The sequence below is a fragment of the Marmota marmota genome, unplaced genomic scaffold, assembly GCF_001458135.2.
Source record: "Marmota marmota marmota unplaced genomic scaffold, marMar, whole genome shotgun sequence".
Taxonomy (NCBI): domain Eukaryota; kingdom Metazoa; phylum Chordata; class Mammalia; order Rodentia; family Sciuridae; genus Marmota; species Marmota marmota.
In genome coordinates, this window is record NW_026000082.1 from 10,487,926 (window position 1) to 10,511,936 (window position 24,011).

General features: G+C 44.3%; 2 long non-coding RNA genes across 2 annotated transcripts in view; both read right to left on the reverse strand.

Annotated features, from left to right (window-relative positions):
• Positions 1-1,059: 1,059 nt before the first annotated feature.
• On the reverse strand, positions 1,060-8,191 carry LOC125620372. The gene is made up of 4 exons (XR_007351989.1): positions 7,382-8,191; positions 6,600-6,791; positions 4,027-4,256; positions 1,060-1,881 (listed from the first exon to the last, which is right to left on the reverse strand). It is a non-coding gene; the product is annotated as an uncharacterized LOC125620372 (long non-coding RNA).
• Positions 8,192-10,267: 2,076 nt separating this feature from the next.
• Positions 10,268-24,011, reverse strand: part of LOC125620373 — a 209,229-nt gene continuing 195,485 nt past the window's right edge. The window contains exons 2-6 of the long non-coding RNA XR_007351990.1: positions 21,295-21,477; positions 19,723-19,808; positions 18,003-18,286; positions 14,953-15,070; positions 10,268-11,282 (exon numbers count right to left, since the gene is read on the reverse strand). This is a non-coding gene — a long non-coding RNA (uncharacterized LOC125620373). The remainder of the gene's footprint in view (positions 11,283-14,952; positions 15,071-18,002; positions 18,287-19,722; positions 19,809-21,294; positions 21,478-24,011) is intronic.

Below are 24,011 nucleotides of genomic sequence, written 5' to 3' on the forward strand. Positions count from 1 at the left end.
GTTTTTGACCAAGCATGTACTGTTTTCTAAAAAGCACTACAAAGGATGTGGCTCAGGAAACACTAGAAATATTAAATGTGGAGTCTCTAGACTTTTGTGTAAGACTACTCTTAAAAGATGTGGCCTCTAAAATCTGAAGAACTCAGAATTCCCTTCACTACTCCATAGGAGTAGGAGAGGTGGTCCCTGGTCTCACCTGAGTGTCTATGACAGTGGGTGAATCAGATTGTGCCTTCTGGGATCCAGTCATCACAGAGAAAAAGGAAAGGACAGGCAACTGAGGATGTATATAGTAAGTGACAACAGGAAAAAGGCCAAGCAAGAGAAAGCATCTCTGAAGGTCCAGCAGTAGAACAAGGTGGCCCAGGGACAGACCAGTAGCTGGTGTTAGCCACATCTCTCAGTGAGCCGGAAGGAGGTCAGTTATATGAATGGGGGAGGCAAGGTGAAGGTTGGTCTTCTACACTTAGGGGAAAGAGCAGGCCAGGACTCCCAGACCTGGATTTAATTAGTTTCAAAAATATGTTACCAAAACACAGTGTCTAAACAAGATCTAATGCTGATTATAGGAACATGAGCAGAGTCCAAATATCAAAACCATGGATCAAGGCAGGAGAGAATAAATAGAACAGGTGTTATGGTTTGAATGTGAAGTATCCCCTAAAAGCTCATGTGTGAGACAGTGCAAAAGGTTTAGAGGAGAAACGATTGGGTTATGAGAGTTCTAACCCAATCAGTAAATCAATCTCCTGATAGGATTAACTGAGTAGTGACTGAAGGCAGGTAGGGTACGGCTGGAGGGAGGTGGACATTGGAGTGGGGCTTTGGGGTATATATTTTGTATCTGGAGAGTGGAGTCTCTCTGCTTTCTGATCATCATGTGAGCTGCTTCCTTCCACCACATTCTTCCACCATGATGTTTTTGCCTCCCCTAAACCCCCAAGGAACGGAGCTGGCTGTTTATGGATTGAGACATCTGAAACCGTGAGCCCCATAATAAACCCTTCCAAACCATTGTTCTGGTCAGGTCTTTCAGTCATAACAGTGAAAAAAAGCTGATTACATTTTACAAAAAGCGACTTATAGCAGAATCTATGAAATACCAAGCAAGGATTCCTTATTACCCCATGTCTAGAGATGGCATGTATGACTTTTGCCAAATGCTGACCTTGGAAAGGACATCAGAGGCAGTGAGAACAGCATGTGCCAAAATTTAAATACCATAAACATATATGGCATTCTGAAGAAAAGAAAATAATCCACTGGGCCTTGGATTCAGAGAAGTAGTACGTCATGGGTGAATTGGGAAGTCCTCTTACAGGCTCATATGCTGGAGGGTTGGTCCTCAGAGTAACAATACTTAAAGGTGCCCTGGGTGTTTTAGAGGTGAGTCCTAGTGGGAGGTTCTTGGTCATTGGGAGTAATGATCTTGGAAGGGAATACTGGTCTTCGGGAGTGAATTCTCACAAAAGCAAGTTGCTATAAAAGCCAAGCCTGACTCTGTGCCTCTCTCTCTGCTTCCTGTATCAAGATGTGACCACTTTCTCCCATTGGCCTCTGCCGTCATACGACTCAGCCAAGAACCCCAGAACTTGAGCCAGTGCCAGCTCTATGCCTTGAACCTCCCAAACTGTGAGCTACAGAGGCCTCTTTTCTTCATAAGTAGCCTGCCTCAGAAGGTATTCGTTGTAGTGACAAAAAGGTGACTAATTCACAGTACTTACCAAAAGTCCTTTGGGAAGACGCTACCGAGGACCTCAAATGTCAAGTTAAACTGCTGAAGTTCATTGCAGGAAGTCAACCGCTCTGGGTGATGCTAGGATGATAGGATAGGAGAACCCAACTCCACAGTTGGTGCTAATGGTGACATGCTGAATTGTGCTGGAGGATGACACACAGAGCACAGACGTGAATCAAAATATTTAAGCTAGAAGAGATGCTGGAGACTCTGTATATGATTTCCCCATTTTACAATCAAGAAGACAAGTCTAGAGAAGAGGAACTCATGTGATCTTGGATAACTAGGACCTCGAGTTCTTTGTATTTTGACATTGCAAGGTTAGTAGAAAAATAATAAATGGAGTTTTCCAAAATTTGGACCTTGCCGGTTATAAAAATAAGTGGAAAATAAAGAAAGTCAGAAAGTTGTTTGTGTCCTGGGAGTGGGGCTGAATAATAAAACTCAAAGCCAATATTCTGACCTAAATTCCAAGTCCAAGGACTTGATCATGGGCCACCTTGGCTCTTCTCCCCTACTTCTGCAGGTTGGCCTCATGTGTATTTGATTCCTTGGTCTGCAAGCGTTTTAGCTCATAAATGGCAAAACATTGCAAAGTCAGGCAAATAATTGCAGAAGATTTTGTTCTACTGACTTAGCCTGCAAACGAAATCTGATTCCAGGAAAGAACTAGACAACAAATCCAGGGAAAGGCAAGATCAATATGAAGATAAATCCATTCTAGTTTACCAGCCACTGGCTGACATGTTCCCTTTCCTTTAAGAGGGGTTGAGATAGAGGAATAAAAATCAATTTGTAGTACCTAGGCTTCCCAAGGGAGCAGAGACTCACTGCTTATTTCTGTCTGTCTTGCCACTAGTGCTGACTTGAAGTAGAGACACTCAAAAGTGCTAATAGACCCCAGAGGAGGAAGCCATTGTTGTGGGGATGGAGGGTACAAGAGAGAAAGCTCCTCACAGAGGAGACAACCTTTGAATTTGTTTTTGAAGGATTGGAGGGTACCTCAGCAGACAGTCCAAAGATAGGAGAAAGATTATTCCCAGTAGAAGAAGTAATTTGAAATAATTTATACACAGACATTGAAAGGACTATTGGGTGGACAGAAAAGAGTTCGTATGGCAAGAAAATGAGGGGATGGAGGGTGTGGAGAAAGAAAAGCACTGCAGGCTTGTTCAAGGCAGACAGGGGTGAAGGAACACCCCAGGTCAGGATAATGTCAAATGGTTCCATGTGGGCTGAGCTGAAGCACAAGAGGAATGGAGAGGGAAATGAGGCTGGAAAGGAGGTGGCTTCGGCCAAGGGGAGTAGGAACACCTGACCAAGTAGGCTGGCTTTCATTCTGCAGTTGGTGATGGTGGGGACAGGAAGAGTGTTTGGGTAGGGGAGTCACACTACTAGGACTGGATTTTTGGGAAAATAGACTGGAAAATGGAGAATGGAAATAGAGTGGGCTAAGACATGTGTCCAGGTAAGAAACCAAAAGGACACAAATTAGGGTCTGGACACAATTCTACCAAGAACCTTTCCCCACATTTTCCTAGCTGCACCAACATCACCCTTTTCTGAACAACTTAATCCCTAATACATGCACTGCTCATCGGACCCTTAACATGCATCTAACTGTGGATTTGCTTCCCTTGTGCTGTGAACGGTTTGAAGGGAGAGTAGGGTCTAAGCTCTGGATCTCTGGGACAAACAGAGTCAGCTCTGTGGGAGAACTTGTCGACCCAGTGCAGGCAGGCAAGGCTAAACAAATCATTGTAAGAACGGAAATGGAATGTATCTGGGCACCCCCATCTACCTACTTCAATCCCTGTCCACACCTCCCAATGGTGGCTGGCCAAATGGAATGAAGTTATCTCTTCATTCTCTCATTAATAATACAATATTAGTGACTCCTAAGTGTCATTTGGTTACCACTCACTCACACAGGGAATGTAGAAGCAAATATAATCAGCTTTCTGGGTGACTGATGGGATGTATTCCTGAATTCAGGACACCATAAATGCACCCCACTCCATTTTTCATGTCTTCCTACATAGGCCCATCCATCATTCGAGTCAAGACAGATTCCTGAGAGTGAAGATGACTTATGAAAAATGGACCCAAGGGGGTCCTTGAGACCTATGTGCACTCAGTTTAAGGCATAAGATCCTTTCAGTCAAAGTAGCGGAGACCAGGGGCAATTATTGCCCTTTCATGTGTACCATCTCTCTATCTTTATTGGTTCTCATAGCAACACTAAAAAGTAGATCTTATCCTCAGCCCTGGCTGAGGTGGAGAATCACCTGGGGAGCTGGCAACGGATCCCAACAGCCAGGTTCTTGGACAGACTGCTTCAATCAGTTTCTCCGGAGGGGCCCAGGCATCTGTGTCCAGGCTCAGGTGGCTGGTGAGCAGAGAGCCCAGGACTGGAACTCAGCTTTTCCAGTGTCAGCATCCGTCTCAAAGCCCCCGTTGTGGTAAGTAAAGTACTCGAGAACTGTCCCCGGGAGTTTTCAGTCTGGATGTTTCAGAGCTGGGTGGAATGCAGGGGAGGGGACAAGGAAAAAGGCATCTCATCAATTTTTCAGTTTTCTCTACTGCTTGCTTTTGATCTCAAACCAAAGGATTTATTTGTGACTTCAATGGTGTGTGTTAACTATTTAGGTTCCTGCTCAGAACACAGCACATTCTCTTTCCTGCCAAGCAGGGTGTCCTGGCACAGGGGCCTCACTTTTGCCTCCTCTTTGATGGGGGCAGAGCAAAGGGCAGTTTTGGCAGCTTTATGGACTGCTTCTCAGGCTGCTGACACAGCCGCCTGACAAATGGCCTGCCATGCTGAGCTTCTGGGGCCATGTCCCTGACTTCACCAGAGGGGCTCACTCAGGCCATGTGTTTCGGCTCCTTTTTTATGAGAAGAGTTGTGTTAGCCCATGAATCATAGAGTAGCCATGCTGGAAAGAACCTTAAAGATCATCTGGTGCACCACCTCCACTCTCACCACTCCCTAGACACGTCTCTAATGGGTAAATGGACACTGATTTGATAATTAAGTATCGATAATCATCAAATTCAGTGGAGTAAAATATTTCCATACCAAGAAGTTATTATAAACGTGAACATTTATTTTGTATCTATTTTGTGCCCGAGACTTTACATACTTTAGCTTGCTTAATCCCTAAGGACCACCTGCCATGCATGAATCCAGCGGTGCCATTAACCTTAGAGAGAACAAATTACATTGGCCAGGATGGGCTTCCCAGAATAGTTGCTACTCATAATTTAGGTGGCCGTTTCTGGTAGCCTTTTCTAGACAAATGGCAACCTTATAAGGAAGCTGTCAATCCTGTAGTGGCTTAGAATACTGGACACCTGCTTTCTTCTGTTGGGAGTAGGAATGGCTCATTACACAAAGATGAGTCAAGTGGAAAGCAAGCACAACTTTTTTAAAATTTGTGCCCTCCCCATGTGTATCAGGTAGCTTTTATTACTTAATATCACCCCAAAACTTAGGAACTTAAAACAATAGCCATTCACTATCACTTGGAAATCCATAAGTAAGATGGGCATTCTGAAGATCTGGGCAGGGCTCAGCTGATGTTGGTTGAGTATCAACTCATGGGTCAACTTGGGCCTAGCTAGTCTGTAATGGACTTGTCTAAGCTCTCTCCATGTAAACCCCCTTAGCTCATGCTATTCACAGAGGTCACAGAGTTTCAAGAAACAAAGAGGAAGAGGTAAAAATCTCTTGAGGTCCAAGCTCAGGACTCATTCATTCACTTCTCTTCTCTTCTTTGGCCAATACAAATCACAAGACCTCTCCAGATTACAGAGGTAGAGAAGTCAATTCCACCTCTCAATGGGAAAAGGTATACAAATTTGTGGCTGATTTGGTAATCTATTGCACCCTATAACTCCAAATTATATACTGTAGGTTAACTTTTTTGGAGAACACGGCTTTGGTTTCCATCCTCAGGATATATCAGTCTGACTCAGAGCTACTCAGTTGAATACGCTGGAATACGGAACAGAAGATAGGAACTTGGACGGCGACCCCACTCACAAGTAAGGGGTTAGAGCTGGACTTTCACTAGAACCCATCCCATTAAATGCTCCATTTCTCTTAGAAGGAAGACTACAAGGGATTGGAAACAGAGTCTGTAGGTGTTCCTTTCAGAACAGAGAGGGGTAGAATACAAATTCTTTCCTTTATGCATCAAGGTGAAAATAGGGAAGTATAGAGGAGAAAATTTGTCCCTGATCAACAATCCTCAAATCTATACAAGGAAATGTTAAATTCAAAGAGATGAATATACCCTCCTAAGAACGCATAGTTGAAAACATTGGGCATGCTGCCCAGTGGCGATACCCAGGCCAGCTAAGATCAGTCCCATTTGGGTTTCCATCTTTAACAGCCTCCAGCACTTTGCTGAAAGAGCCAAACAAGGCTTTCAAGTGTCCAGGCTATTTTGAGCTAAGCACACTTCCAAGCACCCTATACGAATCAGTGCATAAAATCATTACTCTGAATGACAAGCATTGTTATCATCATAGTTAATGAGGAACACTAAACTCAGAGATGTTAAAAGAAATGTTCAAGATTACACACTGAATGTGCTGACCTGGGCCTAATTTTGAATTCAAGCTCTCCCCAAGTCCAACTGCTCTCTCCCTTAGTGATGATTACCTGCTTTCTTTGTCAACCATTGTATGTGCCAGGCATCTGGGTTATTTTTATCCTCCAAAGATTCTTCTTTATTCTTTGGTTCCTGCCCTCCTTCCACCAAGAATGTATTATGTCCCACTTTTTGGATGATGTTAATGTTCCCCTTCCCAGATCCATCTATTACCCTAGCTCTATCTGGGTAGAGATACTTACCATCCTTAAAGGACCACCTCAATACCACCTCCTCCAAGATCAAAAATCAAGAGATCTTCCTTCATCCCTCCAGTGGGAAGTTCTCTTGCCATACTTCTTCTCTGAGAAGGCTTCTACACTTTCAATTCACATCACTTTTTTCCATACAGTGCTCTGTTTTAGTCAGCTTTTTTGCTGCCATGATCAAAAGACCTGACAAGAGCAATTAGACGATGAAATGTTAATTTGGCACCTCATAATCTTAGAGGGCTCAGTCCATAGATACAGCTGGCTCCATTCTTTGGGATTTGAGGTACATCCTGGTGGAGTGTGGCAGGGGGGACCAGCTCAGGATATCATACCAGGAAGCAGAGGGAGACTAAGCTCACCTCACAAAATGTAGACCACAAAGGCAGGCCCCCCATGACCCACCTCCTCCAACCACAACCTGCTTGTCTGCAGTTACCACCCAGTTAATCCTTATCAGGAGATTAGTGGACTGCTTAAGTTAAGTTCTCTTAACCCAATCATTTCACCTCTAAGCCTTCTTGCATTATCTTATATGCGAGATTTTGGGAGACACCTAAAATCTAAATCATAATCCTCTCCTCTTTGTTTAATTGTTTATGTCTACGATGCCTTTAAAGTTGTTTGGGTCATAGGACTCATCATTATAATTCCAATGTCCAGAGCAGAGCCTGATCATCAATGGAGGGGACGAAAGCAACAAAAAGCAAACAGAGCCCCACACTTCCTCTGTTCAGATGGCGATTAGTGAGTAACCTCATCGGCTGCTCACCAACCTGGGAAGAATGCTTGGAGGAGGGGAGCTATGGTATGAAATGGCAAGAGACATTGGTGTCTACAGGAGCCTCCTCCATGTTCTTAGCTCTTCTCATCTGTCGGCTCTGATGTCTGGAAGGCATCGAAGTTTCTTTGGTAGAAATCAGTAGTTTGTCAAGCTTGGTTACTGGAAAAAAAGAAAGGGGAAAAAAGTGTGCGCAGAGTGGTGTGGTAATAATTTAAGTTTTATCCAAATAAGATGTTCCATGAAATGTGGAGGACTGCTTGAAGTGACACATTTCTGGCAGCTGATTGTCCCTGGAAAAGATAAAAGGAAGATGAGAAGGGAGTGTTTGTGGGAGCTCTCGCCACTTCGGAACCAAGCCACTTTTGTTTCTAATTCTCAGAGGATAGGGATGGGATCAGTGATCATCTAAAGGTAAGGGGGGGGGAGAGCTTCACTGTGTGTGTGTGTGTGTGTGTGTGTGAGAGAGAGAGAGAGAGAGAGAGGTATCCGATCATTTCTCGCATGTGTACATTACAGTCTAGAAAGTGTTTTCCATCTGTTCCCTGTCTTATGAGTCTATGGAGGGTATAAACCCACTGATGAGCGAGAAGTGCTTGAAGCTTAAACTCAAGTATAATCTAATTTTTCATTGTCTTTTCAAAAGAGACTTTTAGCGTGACACATGTTTTCTTTTCCATGACCTTTGATTCTTCTTCCAAGACATAAAGACTAACTCTTTGAAGACAACTCACCCCCACCAGGCGATCTAATCCAGAGGAAGTGATCCAAGACACACGAATAAAAGGAGCCAGATAAAGGCATTAAGCAAAAGAAACATTTCTGGCCCCAGATTCTAGTCTAGGTTTGGGTTTGCCTGTGACCCACTTCATGGCTTTGAGCAAAATCACTTCAACTGTCATAAGTTTCCCAGCCAAAGAAGTCATCATTTCCTCCCTTCTACACCCAGAATATTTTAAACATCATACTGCAATTTAAATTTTGTAATATGGATATTATTTGTTTCCATGTCACCCCTTGGAGAGACTTTCCTCAACCATCATACATGGAGTGGTTTTCGTCATCTTTATTTTTCTCTGCCCCTTGCTTGCTTCCTTCAGAACACTTACAACAATTCCTCATGATTTTACTTATTTTTCTACTTACTGGCTAGAGTTTCTGTGGATCCCCAAATAAAATACCAGCATTCTGAAAACAGGGGCCAAGTTAGCTTTGTTCACCACCCTGGTGCCTTGGTGAAGCAGGCTTTCAATTTTCTTTTGGTCAAGTCTGGCCTCAAAATTGCTATCTTCCTACCTCAGTTTCCTGAGTAGCTGTGACTACAGTCGTATGACACTGCACCCAGCTAAGGTTCTGAAATATTGATGGAATGGATGATGCTCCCCAGGAGACTGAGAACTCTTCTTTTTGTCCTCTTCTAACCCAAGAGCTGACACAGAGTTGGTGCTCAATAAAAAATGATGTTGAGAAGAAACATCTCTGTCATCCCTCACCTCACACTTCAGACTTGGTCCATGATGGAGGGAATGTCTACAATTATCTTTGTACTCAGTGTCTCTGCCTTTACTGATTTCTCCAGGAAGAAAAAGAATTGTCCATTTGGTTGGATAGACCAGGACAGTCCTGAACCCTGGATTATTAGTAGGCAATGATACTACATGGAAATGTGACCTATCACTGTGAATATATCCTATTCTGCTTCTGAAGCATGAGGAAGAGCACTACTCACCATCCCCCCCCCACACACACAGACACACACACAGTCTCTCCCTTTCTCTCTGTACTCAAACATGGAGGACTATTACCCACTTCCTGTGTGCCTGCCCATAATTTCCTGTTGCCCACTTCCTGTCTGTCTGCAGTAATCATCTGCTGAGGAAACACCCACAAACTATTTTTCCATATCACTTGTGTGGCATAAAAGGATCAGGCAAACCACCCTCATTCATGTGGTTGAGTAAGTAAACTTGGGGTCTGCTTCACCAACCCAAATATCTCACTTTGCAAACCTGAGGTTGTAGAGTCAAATCTAAATCCAAGAGGTGAGATGAAACATGCTTCAATCTAGGCTACTTTCCCCAATGCAATCTTTACCATGCTTTGCAGAGAGGTTTTCTGTGTTTATTCAGCCATTAAAACAATCGATATTTCATTTTCTATTCTGTTATGGATTTGCATGTGGGATATCCTAGGAGATGGGAGGGATAACTCTGAGGATCCAAGCACCAAACTCTACTCCCATCCCCTAAGAGTGTTTTTGCTTCTCAGTATATGGTGGTTCTAGACAACCTATTTCCTAAAAATGCAAAATTATTCAATGTCAAATAAGAGAAACTAAATGCAAAGATCAACCCCAAATTTGAAAATCATATCCTAGAAATTTGCTGAAGAGATCTGCTGTGAACTTGACAGATGAATCTTATAGATTGAGCCTGCTCTGAGATCATAAGTTTATTACCTCACTCTCAGGAGTCCAATTTGCATGAGGAGGTTGCTAATTGAAGGTGTATGGACCTTGACATTAGACCTATCTGAGTTAGAGTTAACCCTCAGTCATTTCCTAGCTGTGCAACTTTAAGAGTACGGATGCTCTCTGATCATTAATTTTTCAATCTGTAAGACTGGAAGAGTGATACTCAATTTTTCAAGAAATGTGTGAAGGTTCATAATAACTTATGCAATTTTGGATGCACATGCATAGTTAGTAAACATATTAAGAAAGAAAACAAGCAAAACATAAATATCCAACCCTGAGTCTATGGAAGACTGTAATCTTGCATGCAGATTCTGGAGTAAACATGTGCACACACAAGTACACATGGACATGATTGCCCATTAGTCCTGTTGCTGCCAAATAGAACACAGCCTGCTCTGACCTCTGGACACAACTGAACCAATCCTGCTCTCTCTAGCTGATCTCCATCACATTCTTATGGCAGCAAGTGTATGTGCCCACAGCCTTGAGGACACCGAGTACACCAACTGCTCTGCAGGGAGATAAAATATTCAAGGCCATAATATTTTGTCTCAGAGCCTTCAGTTCATAGAGATCACGTAAAATTAATTGGAGCTCATTAGCTGGGAAGGGAAAGCATTCTCATAGAAGATTTATCCACAAGCCAAAATCAGAGAATGTCAATGCTAGAAGATATGGAAATGGAGATTTTCTAGTCCAACTCCCTCTTTGTACAGATGGGAAACAGACACAGTTCTAGCCAAGAGTCTGAAACTAGGTAAGACCCAGAGCTCCATCCCAGCTGACCTCAGTCAACCATGATACAGGGCCTGGGCAAAGCCCTGGAACCCATGCAGAGAGTTTCAAAGGTAAGTGGTGTCCCTGGGAGAAGAGGTGGGAGCTTCACAAGCTCTTTCCCCCAGGGACCAGGTCTTAGGAAGCCACAAACCAGGCTCTTGACTTGATGTGGTCCTCACAACCATTGTCCCACCTGGCAGAGGGGGAACAAAGGTGCAAGTGGCTCTAGGGCCACATCTCCAGCTCAAGGCAGCCGCTAGCTGGAGGCAGCGCTGGCTGGTTTCTGAGGACCTCTTGTCATTGCACCACCCTCCCTGTTATTCATTCATTCATCAATAAAACCATGTTTATGTGTTTGCTTTGGTTTTTTCAACAGAACATATGTTTCCTGGGGGCAGGAAGATCTTTTCTGTCTCATTCCTTGGTATTTCTCTAGGGCTTGGGCAGTGTCCAATGTTTACGTAGATACTCAGGTTGGAAGAGAGAGAGAGAGGAAGCAGAAGGAGGAAGAATTTCTGCTTTGGCTCCCTGCACCTTTATTTTCTGCTTCACAATTAGCTCACCTTGTGACCAATCCTTCTAATGTTCATAGACCAGGCCTTTTAGTAGGTGCCTTTGCACTCTTTGAACATCCTCAATAGCCCTGTAAAGTAGAAAGAGATGGGATCTTTAAAGAAGCATTCATAAGCAGATCATCTCCTGGGAAGCACCAAGTTCTAACAACTGGGATAGTTACAGGGTGTCATGGCCACAACCTGCTTTTCAGAGGTCTATATTCACCTGTCTCCCCAGGTAGAGCACTGCAGGCAGTGGGAGGGCTATAGGGGTCTGTGTGCAAAAGGAAAGGATCTGCTCTGAGAGACTTCTGGAGCTCTTCCCTCCAAGCAGGGTCAAGCCTTGACAGGAGCTTTCAAAGAGCATACGCAGCAGACACAGCGTGCACAGTTGTGCATGTTGGGGAAGGCAGGCAGGCTCCGGGTGGTAATGTGTCTGGAACCTCTGCTGCCTGCAGAGGAGCAAAGGTGCCCACACTGGCCCTCTGAATAGACAGACTTTGGATCTCCATCTATCTAGGCTCTTGGTAGCCATGTGGCACCTCCCAAGCCACAGCAAGCAAGTGGACAGGTCAAGTCCCTGGGCTGACTCCCTACCCCACGGAATTTCCACGACCTTTCAGTGCCCTAGGCAATGAGCACTTCCACTAAGTCCCATTGAACCAAAATGTTGTTCAAGGACCAGGAGGAGGTCAACCCACTAAGGATCTAATGGGTGAGTGATCGTCCTCTGTCCCAGGAGAGGCCAGCGCAGCTCTGGGTGCCCAAGCCCTTGCACACCAGCAGCACTCTGACACAGATGGTGTTTATCCTATCCTCATTCTTCAGTGATGTGCTCCTTGATGAGCTGTGGAGCATATCCAGAGTGTTTTTGGAGCTGTTAGCTATTATGTCCCCCAAAATAATAAATTGCACACTGTGGCTCTGCTTCTTTCTTTCAAAGCAACTAGAGAGCTAAAAATACCACGCTTCTTCTAGGACCCACATCGCGTCAGAGTCACCAGCAACAGGAGGGTCCCTCTGGCCCCGGAGACCTTGTTTTCTTTGAACAGCTCACTGAGCACCAGCTGAGGTTCTCCTGGCCTTGATGCTTCCCTGACACCCTCCCGGGCTCCTTGGTGCTGACACCAACAGCAGGCTGCCCGCTGTTGGCATGTCATGGAGCCCGTGGCCAGCCCACTCCTCCTCCGGCCACTGGGTCTGCATTTATTATTCCAGATGATAAAGCATACTGTCCCGAGGAGTTCAAAGCCACAGAGAACCAGCTGCCTCATGGACAGAAAAGTTGCTATTGTTTATTTCCTAGAGCAGTGGAATAGCCTCGTCCTCTCCCTCCCCTTCCCCTCCCCTCTATTCTCTCTTCTTTTCTTCTCAAGTCCTATTCCCTATCTTCTTTCCTCCCCAGAGTCCTCTTAGGCACTAGTGCTTTATAAGAGTCAGTCTTGTCTTTTCCATTTCATCTTACGGCATGTATTTTGAGTGGGGTTTTAAAATTCACAATAACTGGTAAATACCCAGCTGTTGGACCAGGGTACAGGAATCCTGGCCCCAGGTTGCCTGGGATATGAGTGTATTAAGTAGCATGAGAAGAGATGAGAATTCTCTAGATAGTGGAATTGGCCAGAAAGTTAGACAATTCTGCAACATTACAGGATTTATGGTCTTGGGGAAATATTTCTTTGTGGGCCTCAGTTTCTGATATGTGTAAAGGAGTTAGGATCCCTGCCCTGCACTTCCAGGAAGAATTTAAGGTCACCTAAAATAGTAGGTAAGAAGATTCTGCAATGCCCATGCAACAGGATGGTGACACTATAACAGGTTACTTGGCTATAGTACTGGGTCATGTGAGCGGGGGAATGAGACCACATGTGCACACCCCCTTACAGGCTGCCAGGCATGAATGTTATCTGCAACCATCATTTTCGGTAGGGTAGGTCCCCTAAAAACAAGCTGAGCTAGAAATGAGCACGTAGTGCTTAGTGAGTACTCTCAGAACCCCACAATGGAAAGGGAAGTACGGGAAGTAGAGTCAGGTAGACAAAGGAGCAGGTTGCAGTGCAGCCGTACCAGAGGCCTCATTCAATAACAAAGGAGCCTAGAAGCAGAAGGACCTTTAACACTTGTCCCAAATTGGAACAAGGGAGCCAGGCATTTATAACTCCATGAACTTCTATTACTGAATTGGGTTGCCTTAGAAAGGAATTTTGGTCTTAGGAGATGCCGCTCTCTTCAAATGCTATAATCCTAAAAGGGGATTAGGAGTTGAGGGCTATCTGCTGGCAGCCCTCCCAGCAGCTGGAAGAATAATTCCTCTAGTACAGAAAGGAAGTCTTGACTATGAATCCAGTGAACCCTACAGCATCATCATTATTATAATATAAATATAGTGACTTGTTATATTTCCTCATACATGAGGAGAAAAAAAAAAATCTGATGTTGCCCTAAGAGATTGTAATTATAAGACAAACATGAGAAAAAAAAATTTACCTAAAAACTTTTAAGTAACTCTTGATCAGCTGCTTCCCAATGGAAACATGTCAGAGTCACTGATACAATGTGTCCACAACACAGAATCCTAATTTACAAGACCAATAACAATGGTGTCCTAATGATCTCCTAGCTTTTCACTCTCTGTTGTCCCCTACTGGTCAATCCTCTGTACTGCCTCCAGGGTTGGTTTTTTAACTCTGGTTATATTGACATATTGCTTAAACATAACTAATGGTTTCCATTTCCGAAGAAATAACACAACTCCTCTCCACAGTGTGTTTCCTGGCCATCCCTTGGTAGCCTCTTTTCCCACCTCTCCCTCCACCTCCTGACCCCAGCGCCCTTACATTCCAGCACAGCACTATGAGCATGTCTGGAATACCCTCCCCAATCTTCCACTGGTGGATTCCTTTGTATGCCTTGAAGCCCAGCCCAGTGTCCCCCTCCTCTGTGTCTTATGTGCACTGCCAATATAACCCTTAGATAAATGAACAGGCAATCAGACTCATCATGAAGCTGCTGATCCTAGAGAGAAGCTGGGTAGAACAATGAGGAATTGGTTTAGAGCCAGTTGGCTTTGGTTTAAATCTATTCTGTGTCCTTGATTTTAAGCTGTAAAGCAAAGCTCATTAAGAATTTGGAGGTTATTTCCTTACCCACATAGTTGTAATAATACCTACTTCTAGAAGATGGCTGTGAAGATGAAGTAAGGTGGTAAATATGAACGACCTGGTCTCACACCAGGCACTGCCTGGCACTCTGTGCTTAGTAAGCACTGATAGGGGTGGGGGCGGGGTGCCTTCCATTTCTATGTTCCCTTCTCCAAGCATCTCCCCCACTAGATTGTAAGTTCCTTGAAGGCGGGGCTATAGCTCCCTGCTCATGGTTGCATTTCTGATGCAGAAAGTTCAGTACCTCGATCCATATTTTTAAATAACTAAAAATAACTACTCTGGAAATGTTGAACTCAATAGACGTGTTTATAGAGAAGAGCAAAATAGAAATCTCATCACAGGACAACCAGAGCTGCCGCCCTGACTGAGGAAGGAAGAGCTGGCCTGCCACACGGTCTGCGCCCCCATCTTTCTTCTCTTTTCGAGGTGGCTGCACTCCACAGTGACGCAGCCCTGCTAGACCTGCTCAGACTAAACACATATACATCAATGTCTCCGTGCTCACGGCTAATGTGTCCGCGTCAACTCCAGGGCAGGCTCCTGGGGATAGTAAATGGGACTGAGACCACCTTGAAGTAATTTTGAATGTATGTACCTGTCATCTTCATGTCGCTCTTCCTGGAGCAGCCTGAGGGCGAGTCCATGGGGCAATGATTCCACATTAAACTCATCCTTCATGACCTGGGCCCAGGCCAGCTCACTACATCCTGCTCCTAAGGAGAGAACACATTGTGTGCTTGACATGAATTCCACTGAGAAGAGAGTCACCTCTTGACTCTTTTAATTGTTCCTCAGAAAGAACATTTATGATATAATGACGGGTATTTGGAGGAACTCATGTTCAAATAGTAATTTACTTGGAAGGAAAAAAAAAACCCTCATATGCACTAGAAGGATGACAAAGATATCAAAGGTTGCATTCTCATCTGCACTTGATATTGAACAAGTATTTATTCAATGTTCACCATGTACCATCTATTGCCCTGGGTACTGGAGGCCTAAGGAAATGAGACATCAACTCTGCCCACTTGAAACTCACAGGTGAAGAGGCGAGCAGTGCTGTGGGCCCTGTGGTCAACACAGGCATGTCAGACTTGGGACAGATACCAGAGAAAATGGATACAGAGCTGAGACCTAAGGAATCATCTCAAATTTACTCACATGAGAACAGTAGTAGCAGAGGAGGGAAGAGAGTGTTCCCATCAGAAGAAACAAAGAATGAGAGGCACCAAACAGCATTGGCCATTGAACCTGGCACTGAGTGTGCAGAGAAGGAATCCCTGGCAGGGGACTCTATGCATGGGATGCTCAGACCTTCTCCTAAGAGCATTAGGGATTCAATAAAGTCCTTTAAGAAAGATGCTAAACACAAATCCTAACCAGTCATCCTCTGAGGAAGGATGGTATCGGCCATATGGGATCTCCCAAGTCCCAGAAACTATGCTAGCTTTCATGTGAATTCCAAATCAACTCATTCTAAGAAAACTTAAGAAAGTCATCTTTTAGAGCTTGATGTAGTCCAGGGAACTACAAGAAATAGAAAATAAAGGGTTTTATGATGGTTAATTTTATATGCCAATGTGGTGAGATTGTGGTGCCCAGTTGTTTGGTCAAACACTAGTCTGGATGTTACTGTAAAGTATTTTTGTAATGCAATTAGCATTTTTAAAATGTCTTATCAGTTGACTTTAAGTAAAGCAGATTACCTTCCAGAATGTGAATGGACTTTGTCTACTTGATTAAAGACCTAAAGTGCAAAACTTGATGTTTTCCAGAAAAGGACTTCTGTCTTGATACTTTGACATGGAAAGTCTGCCTGAGTTCCTACCTTGTTGACTTGCCCTACAAATTTGAACCTGCATTTAACATATAATTCTTACCTGAATTTCCAGCCTTCCAGCCTGTCTACAGATTTGGACTTGCCAGCCCCCATGATATCAAGAGCCAATTCCTTTAAATAAGCCTCTCGATAGACAGATAGATTTTATATATAACATATATATATATGATAGATAAGAAAATTTATGTGCATGCACAGATACACACATATATACTATTGGTTCAGTGTCTCTGCAGAGCCGTGACTGAAACAACCAGGACCCAGAAAACCCATTCCAACCTTTCATCTCCTATCATTTAATCATTTTCCCATCAGCACAATGGGGACTAATTAGCCCCCCTCCCAGGACTGCTTTGAAGACAGTGTGAGCAAAAACACTAGCATCATGGCTGGCACACAGTAGGTTCTTCGCTGCTGTTTCTTTTTCTTCTTCCTTGATTGACTGATAGGATAGACACATTCCCAATGAAGGGGTATGGTTTTCTGCTGACACAGGCTGCCCTCGATGAAATCTGATCTAGAATGGGAAGTGCTAAACAAATAAAAAGGAATTCAGTCTTGGAGTATTATTGCCACCGTGATGGAAAGTGGCTCCAAAGGCAATTCCTCAAGAGTTCACAGGAGAGAAAAATGTCCAGTCTTGATTTTATGTGTGTGTAGAAAATAAATTGAATGCCAAGGGTGGCGACATGTGGACGACGGGGAGAGGGCTTAGCCGAGGAATTAAACATGTCAGGAGTCTCAAAAGGAAAATAGCAGTGACATGGAAGGTGAAAGGGGTATATTTGGAAAGCTTGGCGAATGGCACGAGGGGAGGAAAAGGGGGCTGAAGCCAGGATCTACTCTCAATAACTCAGCAAGGTGGAAAGGAAAAAATATGAGCCCAGGTTCAAACTCTATTATCACAACTGGCTTAAATTATTATTCCTTGCTTAATTGACCACATAGAAAACACAAGGAGGGTAAAACCAGGCGAGCCATTAATGGATCTTTACCTAGGTAATCTTTCACATCTCTGACAGCAAAATTCCCATATTAGAGCTATCCGAAACACAGAGAAAGTGCCGAGATAATGCCACCCAGTGCACAAGTGGGAAACTAAATTCTAAAACCCAGGTCTTGGATTCCCAGTTATGGCTTTTGTAAGAAACTAAGAGTGTGATCTAGGCAGGGATGGCAAAGAGGTTGCCTTCCGCCTACCAACTCTGATTCATTGATGGATTGGTTGATTGTGCTAGGTTGAGGAGTAGGGGATTAAATGCTGCTCAGCATGTAAGGGACTATGACTGATAGGTGACATCTGTCATGAAAGCCAGAGAGTCTTCAGGCAGGCCAAAAGGATTGTCATTTCTAATCTTGTCCAATCTCTTTTTCTCTCTTATGCCAAACATCAGCAAAATATAGGCCAGAGGCCAAACCAGGCCCACTGCTTATTTTTGTAAATAAAGTTTTATTAGAACACAACCCTTCTGATTGATTTGCCCCTTCTCTGTGGCTACTTCTGTTCTACAATCGCAGAGCTGAGTGAGTAGTTGCAGCAACCCTAAACAAAGCCTAAAACATATACAAATGGTTCCCTTGCAGGAAAAGCTGGCCAACCCCTGTTCTAGAGTACACTGAGAGCCAGACTGATTTGATACCAATGGTATCCCTTCCTTTCTCTCATCACACTCTGCATGCCTAATGTGTGCCAGACTCTATACTAGGTGCAGTTGACCTCAGTCCATATCATCCTAAGGCCATTTCTCTTCAGAGTCTCACAAGGGCCAACAGAGTCAATCAGGGGCTGTGTCCTTCTTACTTACCTCCAGCAGGAAAGAAGGAGACTGTTCCTCCCTTCAATATCATTAAGCCACTTAGGCCACAGGCCTAATCCCAGGGGTATACCAGGCCAGACTTCCTCTATTAGGCCACCCCTACACCAGAGGTGATAGTAGCTTCCTCTGAGTCATAAAGGACAGAGCTGAATGCTTTCAAAGTCAATTTCAAGTTAGGAACAAGGAGCAGGACATGGATAGTCAAGGGGCCACCTCCAGTGCCCACCACAGTGGTTACTGCAGTTCTGCAGGAGAAAGATGGTGGTCTTGGGCTGGAGAGAACAGGAGAGAGAGAAAGAACAAGGCAGAATGCAGCAAATATTGGAGTTAGAAATACTTGTTAGGTAGATATGACAGTGGTAATGTTAAGAGAACAAAGCTGACCTTAAATTTCTGGCTGATGCAAAACATCAATGATTTTACCAACAAAATACATGAACAGATACTGGGGAACTCTAAACCAGTGCTTCTCAGTCTGCCCATTACACACATTGCTAAGCTTTTTAAGGCATTGTCTGGGCCCTTCTGCAGACCAGTTAGACCAATATTGGAAAGATGCCTGGGCATCAGCATTTTTGAAAATCTCCCTCAGGGGATTTGAATATGTAGCCTGGACTGGGAACTATCGCTCTGCTAGATGTCATCTAATGCATTCAAGTCCGAATCAAAGCAAGAGACTATCTGGCCAACCTCCTCATTTTATGAATGAACAGCCTGACTCCTTCCCAGGGTCACATCCAGCACCACACTTTCATTTCAAAGTTTTGTGTGGGCTGTGTTACTGGAATTCAAAGTTAGTGGAGAGCCTGTCCACATCTGGCACTTAGGAGTGCAGCAAGCAGGCAGAGAAAGGACTGGGACTTGTCCCCTGTGGTGTAGTGAAAAGAGCAGAGGCTCTAGAATCAGACCAAGCTGGTTCAGTTCCTGGCTCTGGCACTATGAGATCTTGAGAGCCTTTTTTTTGTTTGTTTAACTCACTGAGATATGGGAACAAGAATGTCTCCTTTGCTAAGGTGTAGATGTGGTTTAGCTGAGAGAAAGGGAAAGACTGTGGAGGACACATGAAGTACTAGAAAATGATCAGCACCTTTTCAGTCACTGGGGCAGAGTGGGATTGAGCCCTCAGAGCCTCGGCTGAGAAATGGCTGCAACAGAATCTGAGGCCTTTGGTTCTCTGTGTAGCAGGGGCCTGTGAATTCACAGCGTGATGATCTGTTCACTTCAATTCAGATTTTTATAATGAAATAACATCTCTCCAAGATGACTGATCCCAGAAGAAAGTGAAATCTAAATATAGAGTGTTTCCTAGTCCTTTTAGAAGCTCAGAAGTGTGACTTGTCTTCAGGCTCTGTAATTTCCAAGAGCATGCATGGTAGCCAAACTGACCGTGGCCTTCTCTCTCACTGTTTGGAGCAGTGAGTCACCGCATCCTGACAGTCGGTTTGGGAGCAGAGATATGCACTCAACTGGAGTCCCCCTCTTCCTGAAGCCCTCCAGGTGTCCAGAGTAAGAGAGGATGTGTGTCATGAGGACTTTTCACATGTGTGTGTGTCAGCACAAGGGACTCACTCATTCCCTTCAACACAAATCACCAAAAGCGACCACAAAGCCACAAGTGGTCTGGTGTGATGACACCAAGTGGACCCGTGGGATCCCCAGACCTGACTCAAGAGCCTCAAGACACAAGCTCACATCTCACTTACTGTACCATTTTGCCTGGTGGACATCCGGCCTGAAGTTTCCCAGTTGGAAGAAAAAAAAAAAAATTCACCCCCAGGGAGAGGATTCAAGCTCCTGAGAAAAGAAAAAAAAAAAAAAAGACAGAATAAAACTGTGAGAAAATAAATTGTCCTTCGATCATGTTATATGGGCTATAAGTCCCATTTGTTGGGATCCAGGTAGGACAAACACAAGCCCCAGGTCCTATGTGTCAGGCACTGAGATCACATACATAAAGCATCACAATAAACTGGTTAACTCTCTGAGCCCTAATTTCTTCATTTGATAGCTCTATTTTTATTATGTACCTCATACATTTATTTTGAATTATAAATCATTCACTAATAATGAGGACTATCTCTCCATTATTCACTTACTCTGTGCCGTGCACTGTATTAAATGCTTTATAAACACTATCTCACCGAATGCCATAGTGCTCCTGCGAAGGAAGTAGAATAACCAGGATCACTGCCCAAATAAGGACACCGAGGCCTCAAAGTGAGGTTCATCCATCAGATTTCACATAGTAGAAGAGCCAGGACTATAAACTACTCAGATCCAAATCTCCTTCCTTGTTCCCACAGTGAATAAATCAGGAAACTAAAGTTGCCTGGCACTTTAATTTCTCTGAGCCTCAAAGCAGGAAACCAAGGCCTTGAACCTGGAGTTTCCTTGTTTCCAACCCACCATAATTTCATACTTCTGCGTTAACATGTCCCACAAAGTAAGAAAGAAGCACGGTCAAATGGCCAAGGGAGCAGGGCAAAGTTCCCTGAGGTTTCAGGGTGTCATGGAGTCCCCTCTGCTGAGCAGACCATGGAAACTGCTGGCAAATGCAGAACATCTGCCCTCGTGGGACAGTGAGAGATGCTCAGTGAGCCTCAGCCAGGCATCTGGTCACATGTCGTCCATTTAGTCACCACCACAACACTAGGAGAGAGGTATATGATGCTTGGGCAAGGGATGGCTTGCCAAAGTCACTGAGATGTGACAGAGTTTGAGTTACAGCAATAATTTGTCTTTCCTATTATATTGAAATCCCTTGAGGTTAAAGATATTTTGGTGTTTGTTTCCCTAGCTCTTGTCACATGTTTGAAACGGGGCAGGGCCTTAATAATTGGAAGGTTATATTCCTTTTTGACACTAAATTACACTTGTTTGAGAATGTGGTTGGCGCTCTGCTGGATGACATCTAATGCATTACTTTTTGACTGTTCAAAATAGACCTGAGGTAAGTTTGAGATGCACTTTGAACATGAGGAAGCATACTAGAGAGACTGGGGTTAGATTATTACCATAAAACCTGGGCAAACCGATTTGTGCAGTCCTAATACTGGGTGATGCCCAGGAGTCTGCTTACTGGAATTGCCTCATCCTCACATCCTAGGTCTCTGCAGCAATCTGCTTCCTTTAGCACTGCTCTGCCTTGCAAAGAAGTGAGAAATGGGAAGCGCTGAGGGAGGAACTGCATTTCCCAACAGTTTTCAGGCAGTCTTGGGGTTCCTAGAGTCTGCAGTAAGAATTATTGGAGCTCAGTGCTCCTTGTAAACTATTTTTGTACCTGGAATGTGTTTGGAGGCAGCTGGCTGCTGCCACAGCTCAGATATCACCTGGCACTTTCTTCTGGACAGGGTGAATAATCATCACGTGAGCAGTTAGGCCAGACGGTGTCTGTCTGGGTCTGTATCTGATAAGAAGCTCTCAGCAACAAGTGAGCCGTGTTCCGCTTTCCGCAGAGTGGGCTCTGTAAAAGACGATAAGAATCGCCAGATTTCAAAGCAGGAAAGCACATCCAACCCCCTTGCTTTACAGGTAGAGAAACAGAGATCCAGAGCCCTGGGCTGGCATATTGGGTTACTAGACATGGAAATCCATTCACCTTAATGGAGGGTGGCGCACGTCACCACGGAAGGGCATTTCATGGAACTCACTTGCAGGACCCATAGCAACAGGAAAGTCTTCCCCCTCATGGTGGACACAGAGATGCACCACACAGAGCCCCATTCCCCCCCCCCCAAAAAAGTGCTTTCCCAGCTGAGAGGACTAACATCCAGCTGTCAGCTACTTCTGAGCCCCAGCTCACTGACGGTGGTGCCCTGCTGGGTAGCTCACAGTCTGTGATTTAGCAAGGTAAGGTATAAAGGCCCAGTCATTTCAACCTGACAAAGAACAACTCTGATGGGCAAAAATTCACTCCAGATCACCCACTGGGTTGGCGGCGGAGGCTCTGTCAGATCTCTCCCCCTGTTCAGCTTCTCCAGCTGCCCAGGATTGGTTTCACTCACTTCCCTTCCCAAGTGTTGATCCCTAATAAACATCTTATGCCCCAAACTCTGGAGTATCTCCTTTGGAAAACACCAACTGTAAAATTCCCACTCTCTGACAAATGGCATTTTCTTTCACATTTCTTACTTAGTCCATCTGCTCCATTCAACAGTCCTTTTCCCTGTAAATCATCTTTGGATTTTCTTCTTGTATATAATCCACTGTAGAAGCCCCCACATGTCAGCCCGTGGCACCTGTGGCACCGTACTTTCCAAATTGGCTATATTTTTAATTCTTCAACTTCTTCCAAACACTGGCCATTCTTTATCAAGAGACAGAATGTGTATCTTCTCCTAGTGAAGCTGATATTATGACTTCCTTGAGGAACAGAACATGGTGGAAGTGACATCAGAGATCAAAGTGATAAAAGACTATATGGCTTCCACCTGATTTCTTTCTGGAACATTCATTTTTGAAACTCAACCATCATCCCATACGGGAGCCCTAACTAGCCTGTGGTGAGACAATGTGGGAAAGAACTGAGTCCTCCAGTAGACAGCCAGCGTCCACCGCCAGGCCTGTGAGTGAATGAGGCTTCAAATTATTCCCACGTTTGAATCTTTAAACTAGGACCCCAGTAGAGTGGAACAGAAACAAGTTATCCCTACTATGCCCTTTCTGAATTCTAGATTCTCACAATTCATGATCATAATAAATGGTTGATTTATACCACTAAAAGTCAACTTTTAAGGTCACTTTTTCTTAGCTATCGTTAACTGGAACAGCCCTGAAGTTCATAGGATCCTTTGACTTGTCTCCCACCACCAGCTGATTCCATCTGCAAGTCCCAATTACAAATTCCTTAGAGAGAGAAACTGATAGGCCCCAGGGATGGATACCTGGTTCACATTGAACCAATCATCTTTGGCCTTGTGGCCAGAAGGGCAGAGGCTCAAGTGTACAGGGATTTTTCATTTTAAATCGGCTCAGTCATTAAGTAATTATCACACGCATTGTGTGAGTTATATGCAAGGCTGCTACTGTGCTTACAGAAGCAAATGAAACACAGCCCAGTCAATGTGAAGTTTATATGTAGAGGAATCAGATGGCGATCAAGAGAGAGTCACACAGTATTTTGCTAAGGCAGCACATTGCAACAGAGCCTAACTGGAAAGTCACAATGTGGCCAGGGAGGGAAGAACCAACATATTTAACTATTTGCTCCACCCAGATTCAGATCAGCAAACACTGACTGTATATCTACTATGAATCTCGGGGACTGTGCCCAAGGGTGCTTCTAGAACAGATGATTCTATAGGATGAATATTTGAACCTGCAAAATGTTAAGCTTGTAAATCGAGAGAGATGACATGATTGCCTGCACTTGAGCTTGGTCTGGGCCTGCTCTCCAGCACTTTTGTGATCTCTCCTCTTACAACACTGCTTCAGATAGCATGGTTCACCATGACGGGAGGTGGAAAGAGTTCTGTCTGGACTGCGGGTAGAGTAAAACTTAAGCACATGCTTTCTGGAGACAGCTTGCCCATACTCTACCACTTATTAGACACAGCAGATGAAGTGCCAATAAAGGACAAGTTTGACCTCTCTGAGCCTCGGCCTCTTTATCTATAAAGTTGAATGATAGTATTGACCCCAGTGGGCTCTTGTGAGGACAAGAAGAGATCAGGCGTGTAGCCAGCCTAGAACACCAACATACAATAAATGCTCAATGTGAGTTTGTTCTCAGGCTGTAGTTGGAGGAGCCAGAGGACCCTTCCTGGTGGAAATAGACCCTAAGAATGTGCGAACCAAAGGTTGACTTCCTGATGGGGGGAAGAAAGGACAGCAAAACTAGGAAGATTGTGGGATGTTTTCAGGAAAAATCACAATCCCATTTGGCTGGAGGTCTAAGGAAATTTTTCTATTTGTTGTCTTCTGTGTCTCCCACCAGAACATAAATCCTGTGAGATAAAGGACTTCAATCCACCTAGAGCACTACCTCATACAGAGCAG